The 23388-nt window shown below is 43.0% G+C and overlaps 1 protein-coding gene across 2 annotated transcripts in view; it reads right to left on the bottom strand.

The window, feature by feature from the left end:
- The window catches only part of TRMT9B (tRNA methyltransferase 9B (putative)), a 60274-nt gene that overhangs the window by 25859 nt on the left and 11027 nt on the right, over positions 1-23388 (bottom strand). For both annotated transcript variants that reach the window (XM_032413500.1, XM_032413499.1), the window contains exon 2: positions 2624-2821. The gene's annotated coding sequence lies outside the window, so the exon portion shown is untranslated. The remainder of the gene's footprint in view (positions 1-2623; positions 2822-23388) is intronic.

The following is a 23388-nucleotide window of genomic DNA, read 5'->3' as shown; positions in this document are numbered from 1 at the left end:
TCTGTTTGTTTGTTTTAAACCATAAGACTTTAGTTTGAAAGAGAAGAGGGTCTGCCAAAGGTAGTTGTGAAAAAATTATTTTGGAAACCTGAGATTCTGCAAAATATCTGATCTCTCCCCAAGCCTAAGGCCATACACTTATGACCATTATCTGTATTCCCAGACATTTTAGAAATTAAATACTATTTATTTATTTATTTGCGAGAGAGCGTGTGCGTGTGGGGGACGGGGAGGGAAAGAGAGAATCCCAAGCAGACTCCCTCCTCAGCATGGAGCCCCACATGGGGCTTGATCCCAGGTCCCTGACATCGTGACCTCAGCTGAAATCATGAGTCAGATGCTTAAATGACTGCGCCACCCAAGCGCCCCAGAGATTAAATACTTTTTTAAAATTTCTGCTTATCCGCTCTTCGTTTGAGGAACTGCCCCTGTCTCAGACTCCAAGTGATGCTGGGGCCTGCTAGTCACGTAGGCCAAGGGGTGGGCACATGATCCAATCGAGGACAGTCTCTCTCCCCTGGGAAACTGGTAAGAGGTAGTTGGAACCCAGTCACTAATGGCACAACCCTAAAGGAAAGATCCCCAGGTTTCTTCCAAGTGTTGCCTTTCCTGAGGTTTGGTTCATAGCTCTTCTGTCAGCTCCTTAGTACACTCCCAACAACTCCGTCCTTCATGCCCGACGAAGAGTCTGTTTTGATGTTTGCTGCCAACGGACTTTATTACAGACTTGGATGGGTCTTCGCAACCACGGCACTCACCTCAGGGGGTGCCACGGTGGACGAGTCGCACTGTGGCTGCCACAGTTCCCCAACAGGACTTGCCACAAATAGACGAAAGGACCCTCGTTGGAGCCCAGTGGCACTAGAGCATGCTGGGATGGCAGCATCATGTGGGAACCAGCGCTAGCCTAAGAGATCAGAGTTGTGGTACTTCCACCGCCATCTTTGCTGTCTCTCCGCCTTTCTTTTTGCACTGCCACAACCTAGTATCTGAGCTGCTTCTGCAGCCTTCCAGTCTCTCTGTCCCCCTTGCCTTCCTCCCACTCCCCACATCTCATATCCGTAAGGCCAGGAGTTTGCACCACCCCTCCTCCTTTAATCATGGCTTGCTGGAGACATTGTACATTTCCGTGGTAAAAAGTGACTGCAGGGACCACACAGTATACGTGTTACTCCTGGCTTGAAGGCTGCAACTTGTCATTTTCCCTCCAGGAACCCAAGAAAAGCAATTTAGAATCTCTGTTTCATGTCAATTCTGGATAATTTTCCAGATAATGGATAAGGGCCATTTAATAGGGTTGAAAGCCCTTCAGGGGTCTCTATTCTCTGCGGGAAGAAGCTTGTACTCCTCGGCCTGGCATTCAAAGCCCTCCACAACCTGGTCCCAGTCTGTCTTCCCAGACTTCTATCCTGGAGCCACCATATCTCAAATTCTCAGCTTCCACCTGAAGACCTCTCCTCACCCTTCCCTGAGTGGGTCTCGTACAGCTCCTCATTCAGGGCTTCACTAAAGCCAATGGACTGTCCTCTGTCACCTGAAATGCTCTATCACCTTCCCCTTCCAAAATCTCACCTGGCCTTCGAAGTCTAGCAAGCTTTGTCCTCCTCCATAAAGACTTCACGGAGAGCCATAGATATCAACCAGCCTTCCCACTCTTTCTGTGTTCGGCATATTTATTATTTCTATCACTCTTGGGACATTTCTCCTGATCCCATCTTGAATTCTCAACTTTGTATATGTGCCTAATGAGACTAGAAGCTCCTGGAGGGCAGGAACTGGACTAGGACCTTTCTTTGTCTTAGGATAGTGCTGAACACAGAGCAGTCACTCAATATTTAACCATAGAACCAAGGCATCAATGAGCCCTTTCCTTAGCTCCTTCTGCAGGACAACAGAACTTTACTCCAGACAAACTGGTCCTCAAGTCTTTGGTCAGAAATCATAAATGCCCTGCTGGGGACCAACAGGAAACAGGGCTAGGACTGAGCTTTTTCCCAGTTGTGTTTTCTATTTCATGATTTCCTGCCCTGGCAGAGGCTGTTTCACACATGGACCCTAGGCATGCAGAAGTCATATTTTTGTAACTAAAAGCAAATATAAGCATTGTAAATTGTTCTCCCATTATAAATGCCACAGAAGACACAATATTAAAAAAGAGAACATAAAACTCTGCTTTAAGTTTTAAAGACCTACTCAAATTGCAATTCTAACATAACAATACAAGTTGGTCATGATAGTTCAAAGACTTAATTATAAAATACCTAGGTTTTTGGTTTTTTTGCCTTTTAATCTATGATCCTTCAAACTTAACATCTACATATTATTTTCAAGTCCAGATGATACTGCAAACTTTTGTAGGATAACAGCTATCATTTAACAATGCTCTTTACTAGAAAAGCATTTTGTTCTCTAAAAAATACTAAGTACATTCTTGTAATTTTCACTTACCCTATACAACTATTTTCAAATTCTTTTTACTGCCTTGTACAAAAATAAACTCCAACTTACTTTATATCACATTATCATAATTTAAAATTACAGCAATTGGGACTAATGAGGTTTGCTCAGTGCCCCAACACCCTCATGTTATTTGAATTGCTGTAAGAGTTATAAAGGTACTAACCTGAGTCATCTTGTGATTACAGGAAAATTACTTCTTGCCTTTGTGAAGCGTGGCAGTTTCTACTCTCAGAGAGTGACAGTTTTGGCTCATGACTTTGTCAGTGTGTAACGTAAATGAAAAGCAGTCGAGTGAAATCAAACAGCGAGGTCCTTCACGCGATGAAGCACTTTGCATGAGTCTCTGAAGGGAACACAGGCTCTATTCGGAAAAACACAAATACTGAATGTCATTTTACAAAATACAAATATTGAACCAGAGACAGCCCAGGTTGACCTCTTGACCCATGCATAAATTACCCAGAGAAGAAGGGATTAGAAAGAACTGGGACTATGTGGACAATGCCAGAACTGTAAGGTGTTTCTGAATTAATTCCTAAGCTTTCTTTTTTTTTTTTTCCAAAGATTTTATTTTTATATTTGACAGAGAGAGCGAGAGAGGGAACACAAGCAGGGGGAGTGGGAGAGGGAGAAACAGGCTTCCTGCGGAGCAGGGAGCCCAACGCGGGGCTCGATCCCAGGACCCCCGGATCATGACCTGAACCAAAGGCAGACGCTTAACGACTGAGCCACCCAGGTGCCCCTAATTCCTAAGCTTTCTATAAAATATACAGTACTTTCTCCCAAAATTACATTGAATGATCTCATCTTGTTCGTAGAAAGATTACAAGCATTGAGAGTCAACTCTGAATCCCATGGCCTAAGGAAATGTATACTATTTAAGACAATGTTACCAAACTGCATTAAATCATTCCAGTACAATTTAACTACTCAGTATTTGCACATCACTTTGAGAAGTACTCCTACTTATTCTTCATTGTTCACATTTTCTTTTCTCATCATACAGTGGGTCTGTCAGGAAACCCATCAGAAGACTCTTAGTTACTTTAAAAAAAAAAAAAAAAAGATGGGCCTTGCATGCCAAAAAGCACTTTGTAATGTAGAAGTCTTGGGGTATAAAATGAGGTCTGGAGGGATGCCTGGTGTGGTAGGAAAAGCCAATTCTGTAATACACTGGGACCTGATTCCTTCTCTGTAAATGAAGCAAATGGACCTTAATCTAGATCACAGTTCTCAACCATGTTCCCCAGTCTTCATTTTCTTTGTATGTACACCTCACTGCCAAAATATAGACAGTGATTCTCAGGATGGTGGGGCGGCATGCATGTGGCTTCCCCCAACTTCCCCCTGTGCTCCACACCACCCCAGTCTTGGTCCCTATCTAAGAATCACTGATCTGGGGGTGCTTTGGAAAGCTTTATTTTGGGTCCTCAGAATATGCCTATACATTTAAACCTCAGTCATCTCTCAATCGTATGAGGTATATGATCTGCACCACTGAGAGCCCCAAGGGGTGACTTTTTAGGAAAAACATTTAAGAAGGGTCTTGAAAGAGCTATTTGTCAAAGGATCTCATCTTTACTCATGCAATTTTAGAGCCTGCCTTTATCATAAAGGAGATGATGTTTGTTTACTGAACCCTCACGCTAGCCCCGAAAAGAAATGCTCTCTACTTGGATCCACGCTTGCATGCCCTGACCTAGGCACTCAAAGGAGTGCCAACTTGGCTATGTACCTTTCCTTCAGGTGTTAGTGCCTAAATGTATTAACCTTCTCCAGTATGCCCCTGAAGATGAGTCCGTAATAGCAGCCAATGAAAGGAATCGTAGAGAGTGCTGAAGGCATCTGTGAGCTACTTGGATGGGAGCAGGGGTGGGGAAGCTTTTCTGTACGCCAAAATCATACCTTCAACACCTATACATATAATTGACTTTCCTTATGTTTACTAACTTATGATCCAAATTTGTCCCCATTGAAAATGTGTGAATCATTTTATCTTCTCCAAGAAACTGTTGGGCAAAGACAAAAGAGGATAGTATCTATCCTTTAAAATTGTTGAATTCAGATGAGTCCTTTTACCATATTAGCCCTATATCTCTGGAATAGTTAGTAGTAAAAAATGTATTTTCTGCACAGCAAAGAAAACAGTCAACAAAACTAAAAGGCAACCTATGGAATGGGAGGAGATATTTGCAAATGGCATATCCAATAAAGAGTTAGTATCCAAAATATATGAAGAACTTACACAACTCAACACCCCAGAAACAAATAGTCCAATTAAAAATGGGCTAAAGACATGAACAGACACTTCTCCAAAGAAGACACACAGATAGCCAACAGACACATGAAAAGATGCTCAACGTCCACTCATCATCAGGGAAATGCAAATCAAAACTACAATGAGCTATCACCTCACACCTGTCAGAATGGCTAAAATCAACAACACAGGAAACAACAGGTGTTGAGGATGATGTGGAGAAGAAGGAACCTTCTTACACTGTTGGTGGGAATCCAAACTGGTGCAGCCACTATGGAAAAGAGTAGGGAGGTTCCTCAAAAAGCGAAAAATAGAGCTACCCTGTGTTCCAATAATCGCACTACTGGCTATTTACAAAAAACAAAAACAAAACAAAAAACCAAAAAAAAACACACTAATTCAAAGGGATACATGCACCCCAATGTTTATAACAGCATTACCTACAATAGCCAAGATATGGAAGCCACCCAAGTGTCCACTGATTAATGAATGGATAAAGAAGAGGTGGTATATATATATATATATATATATATATATATATATATATATATAAAAGGAATATTATTCAGCCGTAAAAAAAAATGAAACCTTACCATTTGCAACAACATGGATGGAGTTAGAGAGTATAATGCCAAGTGCAGTAAGTCAGTCAGAGAAAGACACCATATGATTTCACTCATATGTAGAATTTAAGAAACAAAACAAATGAGCAAAGGGGGAAAAAGAGAGAGAGACAAACCAAGAAACAGACTCTTAACTATAGAGAACAAACTGATGGTTACCAGAGGGGAGGTGGGTAGGGAGGTAAGTTAAATAGGTGACAGGGATTAAGGAGTGCACTTGTCGTGATCAGCAGCGGGTGATATATGGAATTCTTGAATCACTATATTGTACACCTGAAATTAATGTAACACTGTATGATAACTATACTGGAATTAAATTAAAAAAGTCTCCTTTGGCAATAGTGTAGGCTTATATTGCCCGGCCAGGTTCACAATGAAGACAGAGAAAGAACCCAGTTAAATATTTTAGGTATGATATTAAGCATGTAAGGCCAAACATAAGGGATATTAAGGAGAAAGGATCAGATTAATAGGACTGGGGAACTGATGAAGAGCACGCTGAAGAGGAAGCAGTAATAATAATAATGCTGACATTGTAAGGTGTACCACCACCATCTGAAAACCAAGTGGGAGAGACAATGAAAGGCAAACAAAATGAAACTTTGGTAATGACTATATATAAACCGATGAACCATTGTTTGGAATACATGTGAATATATCAAAGAAGGTTACTTAAGATTTATGCGTCTGCAGGAAATAGGATATAAGAAGGACTGGATGTTGGTAACTGACTCTGAACTGCCATGATCAGTAACAGGTTATATTTCATGTACTGGCATGGGCTGTTTGTACATATCCCTTACGTTCTCTGATTGCAGCATTTTCCAGGTAGGAACAATGTAGCTTATGATGGCTGCATTTCTGCTGGGTATTGCAATTTACACAGTGCTCAATAAAGGTCTATTGTATAAATATGTGTAGAAAGGAATAGAAGAATAAAAAAGATGGCCCTTTAGATGGTGCTAAGGTCCACCATCAGAGGGAATAATCAGAGGGAGGGTGCTGGATATATTGTTTCCATCGTGTTTGGAAGACAACAAAGTAAGATGGATATGAAGCTTCAGGGCATCGGCTGGACTAAAGATCATTTAAAAATCATTATCCCACATCTTGGCAGTTAGGGCCATGGGAGTGGATTAAATCAAAAGAAATTATGCAGAGTTAAGAAAAGGAATGAGGTTAGAACACCAAGGAGCCCTAATATTTAACCCTCATACATGTTAGTATCAGAGGGAAGCCTAGCCATGTGCTGCGTTATAGCTCTACCATAATTAAATTTAATGCAAGAAACACTGACTGCGTCCCTACTAGGCAACAGTTGTTTTGGTAGCTATGAGAGGAGCAGAAAATGGGTGGTCCTTCCTCTCAAGAAGCTACGGGCTGCTACAAGAGTAACACAGAACAAACCCTGAATGACAGTAGTAGGAAGCAAGCACATGATTTATTGATAAAAAATATAGACAACGAGCAATATTAGCTTCTATAATTTGGAGTGACACTTTGAGTATTATTCCCTCTACATAATGAGGCAAGTGAAACAGGATGCTCTTCTAATTAATATTCCCTACCCTACACAGAAAAGCCCTTAATGATACACCAGAGAGATCACAGAAGAAATGGTAGAAAAAGGAACACTGGCATTTCTAATGAAAATCTCGTGAGCAGAACAAACTCAGGGCCTCCAAGCTACATAATATGTAGCACTGGGAGAATATGACCCTCTCTCTAATCCCAGCAGGGTCCAAAGGTCACCCCAGAGTCAATGCACATTGAAAGAAAGCAGACAACCTGAGGGAAATACATCTTAGGAGAAAGACCAAATATTCCCAAGAATACTTTGTTTTCCTTGAAAATTTTCAAAGATTACATGTCGAAATTGATTCCATTTAGGAGCAGGATACTATCTCCAAAATCTCAGTGAAGGAAATGAAGGTTCTCCTCTCATCCGGGTGAGGAGAGTGAGTGTACGAGGGGGAGGGTGGTAACAGGAGGAGATACGAAATAGGAACGAAGACCTCACAGCACAATATTGATGATGAGATCTGTTATCGAAGGCCGCTCCTCCACAGGCAATGAATGACTAGACCAGATTCATGAAACTCTATTATAGTTCCTTTTGATTTTGTAGATCAGAGGCTGCTGGGAAGTCAAATATGAGTATGAAGAAAAATGAACCTGCAGCACCCTGCTTCCTCCAGGCATTTGCTCCTGGTGTCAATTCGACAAAACCAGCTCTGGTCTGTGTTAAGATAAAGGTAATAGGATCTCCAGAATGGCAGCTTGGAAGAAGTTTGTTTTGATGTTCCAGAAGGGCAACACCAGGGAGAAGCAGAACCTGACCCATCTTCTTTCCTCTTAGGAAAGAAGGTTTCAGCAGGTCAGGTGCTGAGGAATCCCACACTCATCTTACTGTCCAACGATTGTTCAAGAAGGAGTTTTACATGAGGACTATGGTTGTCAATATAAAACAAGACATGATTTTCTAAGAATGGAATAAGGGGATAAACGTGAAGATGTATTATGTATTTATAAAATGTGTTTATAATACAATTGATCCAAAGGAGGTATTCTTGAGGTTGTTGTGAAAAAAAAATCTGATTATTTGAGATTCAGCAAGAGAGTCACATGCATACAAAGTATAGTTAAGATCCGGACGGTCAAGCATGTTTTCCTATAGACTTCACCTGCATCTCTCCTCTTACGTGCCTCCCACTCTTTCCCCACTGCCTCAACTAGGAGTTCCCACTCATGGATTTCACAGACCTGCCCCCAAATCTCAGAAGGACATCTGGAGAACCAGAGAGGCCAGCTGGTTCTTTACTTGAAGGCTAGGACGGACACACACGCACACACACACATGCACACTTTTAAAGCCTATAATTTACTGTCACCATAATTGCATAGATGAATGGATAATTTACCCCCACAAAAGTTGGGAGGCCCATAATTTTGAACCCAAAGAAGTCCTTTAAAATTGAATAATATTTAGCTTTGTGAAAAACTGACTAAACCTCCTTTAATTTTCTCATTCCATTATATTGATCACAAACCAACACTGAAATACAAAACTGAGTTTTGGGGACCAGATTAATATGATGGTTTCCAGACCCACCAGTCCCCCAGGCTTCACAGCTCTGCGCCCTAAGATTCATTCTCAACAGCATGGTCAAGGTCATGTCTCACTCCTCTTCAGACTTAAAGAGCAAGTCCAAATACCTCAGTATGTCACATAAAGTCCTCTGTGATGTGACCCCAGCCCACCCTCCAGCATTTCCCACTATGATGTTCCACTCGAAGTAGCCAGTCAGCAAACTGCTTGTTACCATAAAGACTTGGCACCAGAACTTAAATCAATGATGGCTTCTTTCATTGAGAAACTCTTGCTGGGATGAAGGATAAAGGAATCGGTGTAGATACTTAGCTGATTTGCGGTCAAGGACAAACTCCTTTGCTCGTGTCACCGCTCTACATGTATGACTTGAGTTTCTCTGAATGCTTTAGACATTTGATGTCTTCATGCTTTTTGCTCATCTGTTCCTTCTGCCTAGAACTACCTTGCTCCCCTAGACTACCTGAGAGACACAACTATCTTGGAAGGGTCAGCTTGTGCCATATTCTCTATGAAGGCTCTCCTGTCCCCCAGCTAGACTCACCACCCGGTGCTCCCTCATGCCTCCCCTGCATTACACGGATACACATCAGCACCAGCACCGTGGGGGCCACTGTTTGGTCTGTCCTGGCTACTTCACGTGGTGTTAATGAAACAAATACATGGAATCTCACACAACATTGCTTTGGACCAAGAAACTTACCTTACAGAGAAAGAAGTAATAAATAATGTCCTATCACTGATCTTACCATGGACCCAATCACCTAGAAATCTTGGGCCTTTTCTAATGGTAGAATGGCCTAAGAAAGACTCAGTTAAGGTCCACATGGGAAACAATATCTTCTGACCTCAAGATGGGGCTTGTATATATGATTCTGATCTGTGTGATATGTGATATCCTTTTTTCCCTATAGGTCTTGGGTCTGGGAAACATGAGGTAGGAGGGAAGGGAGAATTTAGAGCAATGCCACTAATAATTACATCTAATTATTTTTTTAATATTTTCTCTCTGTTGTTATGGCTCTGGGTTTGCGGGTTTAGAGGTCCTCACACTCCAGGAATTACTATTATTACTATGGCCGTGGAGGCTCATGTGGCAGGAGGCCCCTACATCGGTGGTGGTGGGTCCTGGTCAGAAGCCATGGATCACATGGAACTGAAAAAACATTCCTGTACTCATTTGTTTATGTTTATTTCCTCCAACTTGACTTTCGGCTCTATATGGACAAGGACCATCCCCACCTCATCTCTTTATCCATAATACCTCTTACTGTATCTGGCAGATTTGGTGGTGATGGACAATTGCCAAATGAAGGAATGAAGGCTCCCAAGTAACTAGAAGCATCAGTTAAAAAGCTCTTGTTGGATTCACAACTTTTAAAAGGAAAGAGGCAAATAATAAGTCATAAATTAAAAATATTTTTTATTTTTAGTTGTGATTAAAACACATAAAATAAAATGTATCATCTTAACCATTTGTAAGTGTACAACTCAGTAGTGTTAAGTACCTTTACATTGTTCTGCAACAGATTTCCAGAACGTTTTCATCCTCCAAAACTGAAACTCTATGCTTATGAAATAATAACTCCTCATTTCCCCTTTCCCCAATCCCTAGCAACCACCCTTCCTTCTAAGGGTTTGACTACTTTACATACTTCATGTAAGTGGGTTCATACAGTATTTGTCTTGTGACTGGCTTATTTCACTTAGCATAATGCCCTTAAGTTTCATCCATGGATTTCCTTCCTTTCTCGGGCTGAACAATATTGCACTGTATGTACATATCACAGTGTTTATCCATTCATCTGTCGATGGACATTTGAGTAACTTCCACCTTTTGGCTATTGTGAACAATACTGCTAGAACATGGGTATGCAACAAGCTCTTCAAGATTCTGCTTTCCATTCTTTTGGGTAAATACCCAGAAATGGGGTTGCTGGATCATATGGCAGTTCTATTTTTAATTTTTTGAGGATCCTCCATACTGTTTTCCAGAGTGGCTGCATCATTTTATATTCATGCTGATGGTGTACAAGGGTGCCACACCCTCCCAATGTGTTATTTTCCGTTCTTTTTTTTTTTTTTTTATCCATCCTAATGGGTGTGAGGTGCTATCTCATTGTTTTTATTTACATTTCTCTAGTAATTAATGATACTGAGCCTCTTTCATATGCATGTTGGCCATTTTTATGTCATCTCTGGACAAATACTTATACGAGTCCCTTGCCCATTTTTATTTTTTTATTTATTTTATTTTTTTATTTTTTATTTTATCCCTTGCCCATTTTCAAGTCAGGTAATTTAGCTTGTTCTTTTTTTTCTTTCTTTCTTCTTTGTTGTTGTTGAGTTGTAGGAGCTCTTTATATATTCTGGATATAAACCTCTTATCAGATATATACTTTTAAATAGTATCTTCCATTCTGTAGGTTGCCTTTTCACTCTGTTGATTGTGTCTTTTGATGCAGAAAAGATTGTGTCTTTTATTAAGTTTGATGTAGTCCCAGGTAAGTTCTAAATTTTATCCTGGGGTCTACATATATTCAACAGTTACATATTCAACAAAATAGTTGATATCCATATGAAGTAAATTGTTTGGGTGGGGTGTGGAATATTCTGATTCCCATGGGCTCATAGAAGTACATCTGCTAACCTATTTGCATTTGTTATCATATACTCCTTCCTCCTGGAAAAAAGACAAGGGATGAACTATCCATACTTACCTATAAAGCAAACCCACCAGCTATATGCTGATAGCTCAACAGCTTCTTTCTTGCAACTCTCTCCCCTCTCTTGCCAACCATCAATTTTCCCTTTGCTATTAAATCTTTCCCATTAATATAAAAATATGCTTCAATATCTTAAAACAACAACAACAACAACAAAACCCTCCCAGGCATGACCACAGATCACTGTCCAGTTTAAGCCCTAATTTCCCTGCTTCCTTTTATGGCAAAATTCTTCAAAAACGCTGTGTCTACTTGTTGGCTTCCCTCTTATTGCCCAATTTCCCAGCGTCATGCTGATCATAAAACACCATAAAACATAAAACAACCCTAGACCACAATGCTGGACCCAGCAAATGGAGTAGTCAGGGGAGCTACTTTCAGGGGAAAAAAAAAAGCTTTGCTACTGTTGTCTCCCTTTTTTTTCCTTTAAATTCAATTAGCCAACATATAGGACATCATTAGTTTCAGATGTAGAGTTCAGTAACTCATCAGTTGCGTATAACACCCAGTGCTCATTACATCACGTGCCCTCCTTTATGCCCATCACCCAGTTACCCCATCGCCCCCACCTCCCCTCCAACAACCCTGTTTGTTTCCTATTGTTAAGAGTCTTTCATGGTTTTTCTCCCCCTTTTATGCAAGAAAAAGGTAAAATGCTTTTGTTTTCCCAATAATGCATCCGAGGGCCATTTCCTTTCCACCAACCTCGAGTCACTGCTTTGAGTGCAGACTGCGACACTCTGCGTTGTGTCGCCCACAGCCTTCGCAGAACTGTCATGTGGAACAGGTCGGATGTGCAGGTGATGTGATGTCCCTGCAGGCCTATTCTGTGGCACTCATACTTCTACGGCTCTTGTTCTCCGACTCGCTTTGTTCATAAACACCCTGATTTCTGAAGCGAAGATTCCCTGTCCAGTATAAGAGCAGGGTCCATATTGCATTGCAGTCGGGAAGTTCTCATCTCCGGCTTGGGCCTGCTGCCATAGGGAAGCCGGCGCCAGGAAAGGTGGAGCGTGGTGGTATCGCTTTGGGACCTCCTCCCTTACTCCCAGGGCCAGCTTGCTTCAAACCTTCCAGTGCTGGAGTGGTTGGACGGGTGGCTGGCAAGGCGATGTCCGGGAGCCAAAAGAGTCCCTTTTTGACGGGAACTGGTGTGAGCTGATGGTGATCTCTGGACATGGAGGGAACCGAAGGCTGCTTCTCTATTTCATGGAGCATTTGGTGGCCCCTGTGGAACACTTTCATTGGTTCTCTGTAGACCCTCATCGCTGTAGACCTCTGACCTATCGTTTCCTGACAGGAGCGCACTGCCCCGCTGACAGCTTATGATGCTTCTCAGCAGCTGGTCACCTGCTCTACGCCTCCTGCATTTTCACCCGCCATCTTGTCGGCCCTCTGGTTGAGACTGTGTTCAGCAGCTAAGCCAAAGCCATCTGTCTTGTGTGGCCCACATCTGGTCTGAGGAAAACACCTTTGATCCATCCTCAGTGAGAGTGCTGGTATTTCCCGAACAATACCCCCTGCTCAGCTGCCATGGGCTGCTTCTACCAACCTTTCTATTTCTCAGGCATATGCTTGACCCCAGACTGCTGTGCTCTAAACTGCAGGGGCCACAGCTCGAGCTTTCTGTGTGGCCCCCTTGAAGCCCTGCCACTTGACTTGAGGATGGGAGAAACATCTCCCTCTCTTCTCCCAAGATGTTGTGTGTGTGTGTGTGTGTGTGTGAGAGAGAGAGAGAGAGAGAGAGGGGAGGAGGAGGAGGAGGAGGGAGAACATGGAAAGGAGGCATCCACAGTAGGCCAAAAAATTCTCTCTAAATAAATCCTCACCCCAGTGTCTCAGTTCTTCAACATGGGGTGGCCTAAGGGTCACAAAACCAGATTTCATAGTATTCAGCCTTAAAAAGGAAGGAAATTCGGACATATGCTATAACACAGATGAACCTCGAAGACATGCTTGTGAAACAGCCAGACAGAAAAGGACAAATATTATATGACCCACTTATCTGAGGTCCCCAGAGTAGTCAAGTCCAGAGAGACAGACAGCAGAATGGTGGCTGCCAGGGGTTGGGGGGCAGGGGCAGGGGCAGTGGACTTACTGTTTAATGGGTACAGAGTTTCAACTCAGGGAGATGGAAAGAATTCCAGAGATTGGTTGCACAACAATGCAAATGTACTGAATGCCACAGAACTGTACACTCAAAAAGGGTTAAAATGGTAAATTTTATGTTATATACATTTCAGTGCAATTTTTTAAGAACAACAGATTTCAACCACTTCTGCAAGTTCTGCTTGAGTATTCTAGCAAGGAGTGCCACAACCTGAGAGTACCTGCCCCTGCTGGGAACATCTTTGGGCCCATTGTTAAGTCAGTGTCCCTCCATACCCTTCTCCGAGCTGCTCTGTGTGGTGATGTGGGGGCTCTGCAAACAGCGTGTCTTCCTTGTCAAGGGGCTCTGCAGACAGGGTACACTAAAGGGAGGCTGGCAGGTGGAGTGGGGAGAGGGGACCAGCTTCTTTGGGTTGCTTCCTGTTCCTGCCTGAGTTACTCAACTCCATGGGTCCCCTCTGACTTCCCACGGTCTGGCCCTGGCTCTGGGGCCCTCCTCCAAGCTGCTGGGTTCTAAAGAGCCCAACTCCTTCTCTTTGTTCCCCCAACACACGGGGGGTGGGGGAAGGGAGGGGGGCAATTACCGTTGCTTTTGCTGTCCGGCCTTATTTAACCCCACTTTGCATTTAAAGCTCTCTGATACCTGTTTAACCAAATCCCTCTATCAAATTCCCTCTATTAACATAACTAGGGTGGTTTCCGTTTTTCTGACCTGGCACTGAGTGATACTGCTGTTTTTTTGCACTCGTATGCAAAAAGCAAAAGCAAGAAAATTCCATTTCCGCGTCCTGCTAGAGTTGTTTATTACCGTCGTCCCCCAACTAGTTTGTAAATACCATGGACTCAGGTGTTTGGGGTTCACTGACGTAGACACACAGTACTTTGAACACTGCCAGGCAGATGGCAGGTGCCCAATCATCATGGGATAAATGAGGAGGAAATATTTCATGTCAACATAAAACACAAAAGAATTTTGGTCATGAAAACAGGCTTCTAATATATAAACGTTATAACCACATGCCAATTTTCGGGGGAAAATAAGTAGTTGATCTCTACAAAACTCTCTGAAATTCTTAACAATATCCTTTTTCTGCTTTTGTTCCTCCCCATTGTCTTGTTTAGTAATTTCATAAGTGGGGGTCTCTCCAATTTTTTTTCTTGTACGTTAGGGCATGTTATCCATGAGATAGTCATTCAGTATGATATGGTGATTTAGAATAAGAAACATATATTTGGTCTTTGACCACTGTTCCTGGTACATAGCTCCTAAAACCCTTAACTTTATTATAAAGGGCCCTAGGGACATCTTTTGTTTTAATATTTAGGTTTTTTCCTAGCTATTCCTGAAGTAGCTTCAGAGCATAAAGGTTATTAATAAATAACAAGCCTCTTTCACCCATACCTGAGTTTATGTTAATGAGGTGACCTTTGGAAAGCTCCTAAGGATGGGCTGGTTGCCAGGGAATTAGAGGGTTGGACCTATAGGCCCATCCCCCAGACCTCCAGGAAAGTGAGAGGGAATGGAGGTTAAATTCAAACATCAGTGGCCAATGATTTAATCAATTGTGCCTCCATAAAAACCCAAAGGATGAGGTTTAGTGAGCTTCCACGTGTTGGACAAGAATGCATTCATGTCAGCCGGGTGATGCACCTCAAACTCTAAGGGGACAGAAGCTTGGAGCCTTAGGTCTTGGGAACACCTGATGGATGGCCGGTCAGAAGCACAGGAGACAAGCTGGACCTGTAATTGGCGTCTGAAGTGTGGGGGGGGGGGCAGCCTTGTGGGGCTGAACCCTTAATCTGTGGGATCAGAGGCCATCTCCAGGTAGACAGTGTTGGAATTGAGTTAAATTGTAGGGCACCGGACTGCTGTCCCAGAATCATGTGACATGCAAGAATCTCCACACAGCTGGTGAGCTGTGTACTGAGAGTAGAGAAGCCTCCCAGGAGGGTGTCTTTCCTCTCCATTCACTCAGTCACTAAAATACACAGCTTGAAACCTGAAACACAAATGCGTGAAACCTCACAAATAAAACTTGAAGAGCAGAACTCGGAGCATTTCGGTGTGATGAAGAATACTGTGTGGGGAGAACACCCAGGCCCAGCTCTGTCACTGGTGCATGACCCTGGGCAAGTCATTTAGCTTCTCCAGGTCTGCGTTAGTTCCTCTCAGATATAGAGTGCCCTTCCTCTTTTAAGACTCTGATTTTCTTTTTTCTTTTCTTTTTCTTTTTTTTTAAAAGATTTTATTTATTTGACAGAGAGAGACACAGTGAGAGAGGGAACACAAGCGGGGGGAGTGGGAGAGGGAGAAGCAGGCTTCCCGCGGAGCAGGGAGCCAGATGCGGGGCTCGATCCCAGGACCCTGGGATCATGACCTGAGCCGAAGGTGGACACTTAACTGACTGAGCCACCCAGGTGCCCCGAGACTCTGGTTTTCACATAGAAATGTGCTTTACCATCCCCCAAGGGCAACATAACAGTCAAGCACTGACAGCCTGTGTCAGACTTGAACTTCCTCTTCTCTCAGTCCCCACACACATTACCCCGCACGGTCTGAGCCTGGATGGGCCCGCAGTGACGGACAGTAAGCCGTCGAATAAAAAGCTCTGTGCCAATTCCTACTTCGTGTTCCAAATGAGGTTATCGTTTTCTGTGGCGAGTACCTTCTAAGCTTGGCTGGATATTTTTAAGATCTGAATCTGGGGGGTAGCATTAATACTGACAGCTACGTTCAATGTCTAGCACATTGGAATACATCGCAAAGCTCGAAAAAGACTAGGTCGGGGCAGCCAACTCTTCTAGTTCAGTGACACGTAAAGGTTTCAGAAGGCGCCAGGCAGGATGCACGGTCCTGGGGAAGGAGCCCTGCAGCCACGGCAGAGCCACGAGGGAGCTTTGGGATGATGGTACTGTGCTAAGTGCAGCGAACTGCCGTCCGCACGCTCTCTGGAGTGTCATGGTGAGTGAGAATGTGGCACAGTATAAAAATCAATCAAATAATACTTTAGAAATAAAAAGTGAGGACAGATTACAAACAGGATTACATAAAAAATAGATCTCAGAGCCTAAAGTTCAAGGACAGCGAAAGAACAGACTAGTCTGCTTACTGATAACTGATGTCTACAAAAGTTAACAGTACATTTGTTTTTTGGTGTTTTCATTCAATTTTATTCACAGACGTAAAATATAGTGTGTGTGTATATATATATCTCCACATACATATCCACATATGTATACGTATGCACACACTCACAAAGTATATATAGGTAAGAAAACCAAGTAGTACTGGAATTATCACCAGGAAAGAACTAAAGGTAAGGGAGTCTTGGTATCAGTAAAGGAGCCTAGGATCTCAAATAATTTTCTATAGAGAGAGAGAGCCCAGATGGAAATCCAGCTATAATCCAGAGGGGAGGGACTTTGGTTTTCCAGACACAGGAGCATGCATCCACGCTGACCCTCTGGGACACTGGTCAGGCAGGGCCAGCACAATTAGTAAAGGGCATGACATATACCCATCATGCCTCCGCTCTTCTAGTAATTAACAGGCATTGTTAAATTGGAAACTGCACTTCTGGGGTCCCCCGTGAGCCCTGGGGTCAAGCTTTCTGGGCTGCCTGTCCTCACCATCCTGAGGACTGATCCCTCTCAGAGGGCGCAGCTGAACATCAAGTCAACATGCGACCCTCAGTTCACGCCTCGAAATGTCACTGTCTAAGATTCCTCTTAACCTGATTGTATTCCATAAAAATTGAGACCTCAGAGTAGAGAACACGAAGAGGTTTTGGTAGTTAATTAGAAGCTGTAGTAGCTCTCTATGACAAATAAATCAGAAATTGATAAATGATTAATGCTTATGAAAGGAAAATTCCAAAGAGCAAGCCTGTGGTTTTCTAGATTAAAGGAACAGAAATCAGGAAAGTCTGCCCATTGTGGTCCCCTTCCCACCCTCATCTTCATCAAATAGGCAGCCTCCCAGGACAGTCACATATCTCTGCAGACCTTTATGGTCTCTTAGTGTGTGTATGTCTCTTGTGATTTGGGGGAGCATCTCATTTAAAATAGAAATTCATCTTTATCCCCCTTTTTAGAAGCTGTATTACAAGGTCCTTCTGCCTATACAATGACTTGTCACAATGCTTCAAAACAAATTCAAAACATGTTCAGCACTTCGTGCCAGTTATTACTTTGATATTGACATTCACTATTTGGAGTTAAGACGGTGTTCTAAAAACGTATTTAATACTCTGCTGGCATTCTAAGTGGATTAGTGATTGTAATTCTCCTAGGAGAGTGACAGCTTCCATACTTAATTAACAAGAAAAGTTGAAAACTCAGGAGGCTTTGCCTTCCTTGGAAATAACTGATGATTAAGGGCAGCTTTCATTAGAAAGGAATATGCTTAGGTATTGTGCATTAGTGAAGAAAAGTTTAAAATAATCTACATGGGTCAAATGCTAAGAGGAGAAAGTCATTTTAATGTCAGTTCTACCACAAGAAAAACCTCTGCGGTGAGCAAGTCATCATCCTTGTCTCCATGACCTCACTGTGGTGAGCTTCAGTCTGTGTGCAGGTGGTAGGGAGAGCAGGAGTCGAGAACGTGACTTTGAAGCCCCAAGGTCCTGAGGTCAGGACTTCGCTCTGCCACGGCCCCTTCCCATTGCGGATTACATTTGTTCCTGAGACTTTGGGTGGTTTTTTACATATGCTTTTGTCCAACATACTAGCATTTAATTTAACTGATCAAAGATTTCAGGGCACTGCACATATCTTTAGATGCTCATTTCAGAGAGAAAACAAATGTAGGAAATGATTTACCCAGAACCCTAGAGTGAACCAGTGTTTGAACATGGAACCCACAGAACATGCCTCCTTCTCAATCCAATTTTTCAGGTACTGTAAAAAAGTTTATTTTCATGCTACCTAGAATTGTACAACTTAAACCTCCCGTACTGCTGGAGTATCGACCATTGGTGTTTGTACTGATGAGGAGAGTTACGTGATCCTAAAATGCCTTTATATCGTATGAGGATTATATTCTCGTAACATAAAATCGACAGGGACACTGTAAAATGGAAACAAGGTAATGAACATACTGTGACCTCTATTTCTTGTTCCTGCGATCTGGGGAAATGAAGCTTTTAGCCCTCCACCATGGACCTCCCCACTGTGCCCAACTTCTGAACAAACAGGCTCAGCTCATCTCTGCAGGCTGACTCCCCTGATTGAATGCCCCAGAAGCCAGGGTCACTCTGAGCTACCCCATTTTGTTCCTACTCTGGGACGGTGCTGGATGGGATTAGCACATGCCATCCATCTCCTGTATGAGTCTGAGAAGTCCTATGCCAAATAAATATGTACTGAACTCCAATTTAGACCAATTTTATTAAAAACCTGTATCACATAATTTAACATTAGAAATAGCCCAGGTTGATCAGGTATTATTTATTTTAATGACTTTTATGGAAATCTTTCTAACATAACACACATACTTTTGATGTCTTTCTAAATAGCCTATAAATGTCCTATTTTTAAATTGGTAACATAGGAGCTAAGTCTGACAAAGTATGAGAGAAGAGTGATGCTGTCTGGGGCTTAATAGAGAGTCTGCATCTACACCAGGTGGCATGAGGTTTTGAGTACTTCTTCACTGTTTGTGCTGTCGGCACTTTTCACTCTGTCTTTTACTCGGCCTAACAGAAATCAGGCAACTAAATCTCTTGAAATCCTACCTAACATAGGAAGAAAAGACTTCTGGGTCATCAGAGGGGTCAGCTTTGGATAAATCAATTTGGTGACATCTGTACTGACCGCTCTCATGCTTTCTGGGTTCTGAGTCGTGAGCTGGATGCTGGAAAAGGCTGGCAGCCCCTGTGACCTCCTGCCAAGTCCCTGGGTCCTGGCCTTCCGATTGGCAGCCTTTTGCTTTGTAACCCGAGCTCCCTGACACCATCTGCTTGCTGTGTTCACTTCAATGCTAGTTCCGTCTCCTTTATACTGAGCTCCTAAGAGCTTGGATCTTGTAGTTCCTTCCACGGTCTGCAGCAACCCATACCTGCTCAATACTGATGACAACTGACGCAGTGGTAGGGTTGGAATGTCTGCATCACATGCACAGGCTTTCCATCCTCAGTGCCACAATTACGAAAGCTGTGCAGACGTACGAAACAGGCCAGCTAAAAGAATGGTCTAATTTGCAGGCAGCTTGCATTGTCTTTTGTAAGAGTATGTTTGACATTTTAAGCTTTGCTGTGGCAGTAAATTGTACTCCTTCTAGCAGGAGGAGTTATTAAGTCTGTGCCCAGAATAAACCAGACTGTTTTGGAAAGTTTAATTTTTTTCAGTTTTCATACCCCTTTTATAACTGTGTTTGTCTCTTCAGAGATAAGCCTGTAAGGAGACACAGCCTATTATTTCTAATTTCAAGTTATAAATACCATTCTTTAACCTTCACAGGGTTGCATCATAATCTCCTTAAAAAAATAAATATAAGAGTTCTGATTCTAAATTAAAAATTAAAAATAAATAAGACCAAAGATTTAACCTGAAGCGTCTATGGCTGATGGAGGTATTTCCTGGCAATGGCCATCCAGTCCTTAATGGAATCTAGGCTGCCATCTTCATGGCCTGAATGTTTGTGTCTCCCCCAAAATTCATATGTTGAAGCTCTAACTCCCAATGTGGTTGTGTCTGAAGCTGGGGCTTATAAGGAGGTAACTAAGGTCAAATTAAGTCATAAGGGTGGGGCCCTTATAATGTCCTTAGAAGAAAAGACACAGGGAGGCAGCTGTCACGCTCAGTAGAGCGTGCATCTCCTAAGCTTGGGTGTGGAGCCTACTTAAAAAAACAAATCCAAGCAAGGACACCGGGGAACTCTCTCTCCGTGTGCCCACAGAGGAAAGGTCATGTGAGGACCCAGCAAGAAGGTGGCCGTCTGCAAGCCAGGAAGAGGGCTCTTCCCAGAAACCAGATTGGCTGGCACCTTCGTCTGGGACTTCCAGCCTCCAGAACTGTGAAAAAATAAACATCTACAGTTTAAGCCACCCAGTCTGTGCTATTCTGTTCTGGTCGTCCATCCTGAGACGCCGTCTATTTCGTAACACGCACAATTATTGTGCCAAGAAAGTTGTTGATACACCATCAATTGTAAGATGCACCCCAATTCCTGTGACGTTAAAACATGAAATGTTAAAAAAAAAAAAGTTGAAATTCGGTATTTTAGAAAAACAGTTTTTAAAGAACACAAATCATGAAGATGACAGTAACGACTTTAAGTTTTTTAACACAGCTTTTTCCTGAGAAAGGCCAATAGTCTGCTTTAGTCATCTGATCTCTGTTTTATGGCCTCCTAAACTGTTAGAAAATGAGATGCTGCAGAGCTCATGCATGAGAAAACTAGAGCCAAAAATGGGCAAAGAGATATAAAACCAAAGCTTAAAGTTGTATCGTTTGCATTGGGAACCTAATTTGATTTCCCCAGAACGCCTGAGATGTTGACAAAACAGTGCCCCATCAGGCTAACTCTGCTCCTCCTTCACTAAGAAAAGGCAAATTTCTTCAGTTTCCCTCCTTGCCACCCCCACGTCTCCTACCTCCCTTTTCCTCCCTGGGATTGTCAGATGCCTCTCAAAGACTAGCATCTCTCTGTTGATCTCATCTCTCCTGGCCTCTGGCCAATCCTTTCTCTCCATCTGCAGCTTCTCCCCCAGTGCCCACTTCTCTTCTGAAACAGGAACAGAAAACCACACACCAGTACAAGCCATTCCCAGGCCCCGCACCTGCCCGCAAGCTTTAGATTCCCTTTTCTAAGGGGTCCGCAAGCCTTGCCTACTTTCTTGTCCTTCAGCCCCCTCTCAACCCACCGCAGTGTGAATGCTCTAGAACGCCACTCTATCTCAACAGACCCTCTGGTTTTCCTGCCGCAGGCTTCAAACACTCGGTTCTATGGCAACATCACGGTTTTGAGGAAAACTGTGGTTAAATTGCCCAGGATGGCCATTCTGCTGGCACCCCTGGGACTGACATGGGCTTTCTGAAGCTGTTGGCCATCCAGCAAGCAGGGAGCCTCACCCAGCTAATGTGCTGCCCAAATGAAGGTCTCCCGATGCTGAGCAAGGCACAAGAGGAGGTGGATGCGGGGCATAAGGGCCGGCAGGGAATAGCATCGTGCTGAGGTGGGGCCGATGTCAGCTGAGTGTGGAAAGAGGTTTAAGTTCTATGTCATAGTAGGTGCAAACTAATGCCCTTGGTGTCACTTATAAATACCTGACAGCCAATTGGTAAAGAAAAGAAAACTATGTCAGCTTCTTAAGGACTAAGGACTAGAATCCACATGTACTGATTCTATAAGCCCACAGGCCCAGAAAACCCAGCAAAAGGTCTAGTTTAGATTAACGGATCCAGGAAAACAGGAGTTACTCAGTCCCAGCTTTGTCTAAAGGAGCTGTTGCACAGAGTATTCAATAACCTGGAGAAATGCTTTAGTGATCACTACCTACAATAAAAATTCCCGTGTAGCCACTTCGGAAAACAGTGTGGAGGTGCCTCAAAAAATTAAAAATAGAGCTACCCTATGACCCAGCAATTGCACTCCTGGGTATTTAGCCCAAAGACACAGATGTAGTGAAAAGAAGGGCCATATGCACCCCAATGTTCATAGCAGCAATGTCCGCAATAGCCAGACTGTGGAAAGAGCCGAGATGCCCTTCAACAGATGAATGGATAAAGAAGATGTGGTCCATATATACAATGGAATATTACTCAGCCATCAGAAAGGATGAATACCCAACTTTTACATCAACATGGATGAGACTGGAGATTATGCTAAGTGAGATAAGTCAAGCAGAGAAGGTCAATTATCATATGGTTTCACTTATTTGTGGAACATAAGGAATAGCATGGAGGACATTAGGAGAAGGAAGGGAAAAATGAAGGGGGGGAAATCGGAGGGAGAGATGAACCATGAGAGACTATGGACTCTGAGAAACAAACTGAGGGTTTCAGAGGGGAGGGAGGTGGGAGGATGGGTTAGCCTGGTGATGGGTATTAAAGAGGGCACGTACTGCATGGAGCACTGGGTGTTATACGAAAACAATGAATGGTGGATCACCACATCAAAAACTAATGATGTATTGTATGCTGACTAACATAACATAATAAAATAAAATTTAAAAAATAAAAATTTTCCATGTCAAGACAGAACATAGTTCTTCCTCCATTGTTTTACTGGCCAAGTGTTCTTTGATGTCCTGTTTTCATGGATGAATCATAATACCCAGAGCACTGGGAATCATTCAAAACACCAAACTGTGTGGTTAAAAGTTTACAAGCTGACAGTTGAGTCAACAGGGCATACCTTGCCTACAGCACAGAGAGCTGATCTGCTTTTAGCTGCACAAGCGGTGGGATTTCTAGTAGTTTCTGCTTTTCGAAGATTCACAATCATTGTAAAGTGGTATGCTACACATAAAACCATCAATTCTATGCCAGGCTATACCATCTCAATGAGAATTAAAAGCTTCTGGATGCACATACTGCAAATACATTTCAAAAGGCTCAAATTTTCAGGAGTAGGACAGATTATCAGACAAAAGATCATAAATTACTTTGGGAAAAAAAAAAACCAACACAAAAACCTAAAAACATCCAGCTCAACATTCTGCTTGCAGGTTTCTACATATACTGCATACATCTGGGTGTTCCTGTGTATCTATGTAGCTTTTTTAAGGTGTATGGTCTAGCCCACTTCGCCATAGTCGTTCCTCTGCAGGAACGACAGCATTCCTTGCTGGGAAAACAAGGAGCTCGGTCTGCATTTCTGCCCACTTGATGCAAAGGCTCAAGAGCTTCCCGCAGAGGAGAGCCAGCGTGGAGAATCCCAGCAGTGTCTGCAGTGGGAAAAGTTGACGGCTGACAGTTGGCGGGACCTGGGGAATGGCTGGGCCGCTTCTGGTTTCAGGTGTATCAGTGGATTCCGTGGGCCCAGACCCAAGTCTTTAACCAATATGGGAAGGAAGTAGTTTGCTCAGAAGTCTGATTGCATGCATCTTCCTCAGCTGCTAAGAGCTTGGGTGAACAGTCTGGTGCAGTGTAGCTGGTTAG

This window comes from Phoca vitulina, unplaced genomic scaffold (assembly GCF_004348235.1).
Source record: "Phoca vitulina isolate PV1807 unplaced genomic scaffold, GSC_HSeal_1.0 scaffold15, whole genome shotgun sequence".
Taxonomy (NCBI): Eukaryota; Metazoa; Chordata; class Mammalia; order Carnivora; family Phocidae; genus Phoca; species Phoca vitulina.
The sequence above is the reverse complement of the archived record's forward strand: the minus strand, read 5'-3'. Positions and strand labels throughout refer to the sequence as shown.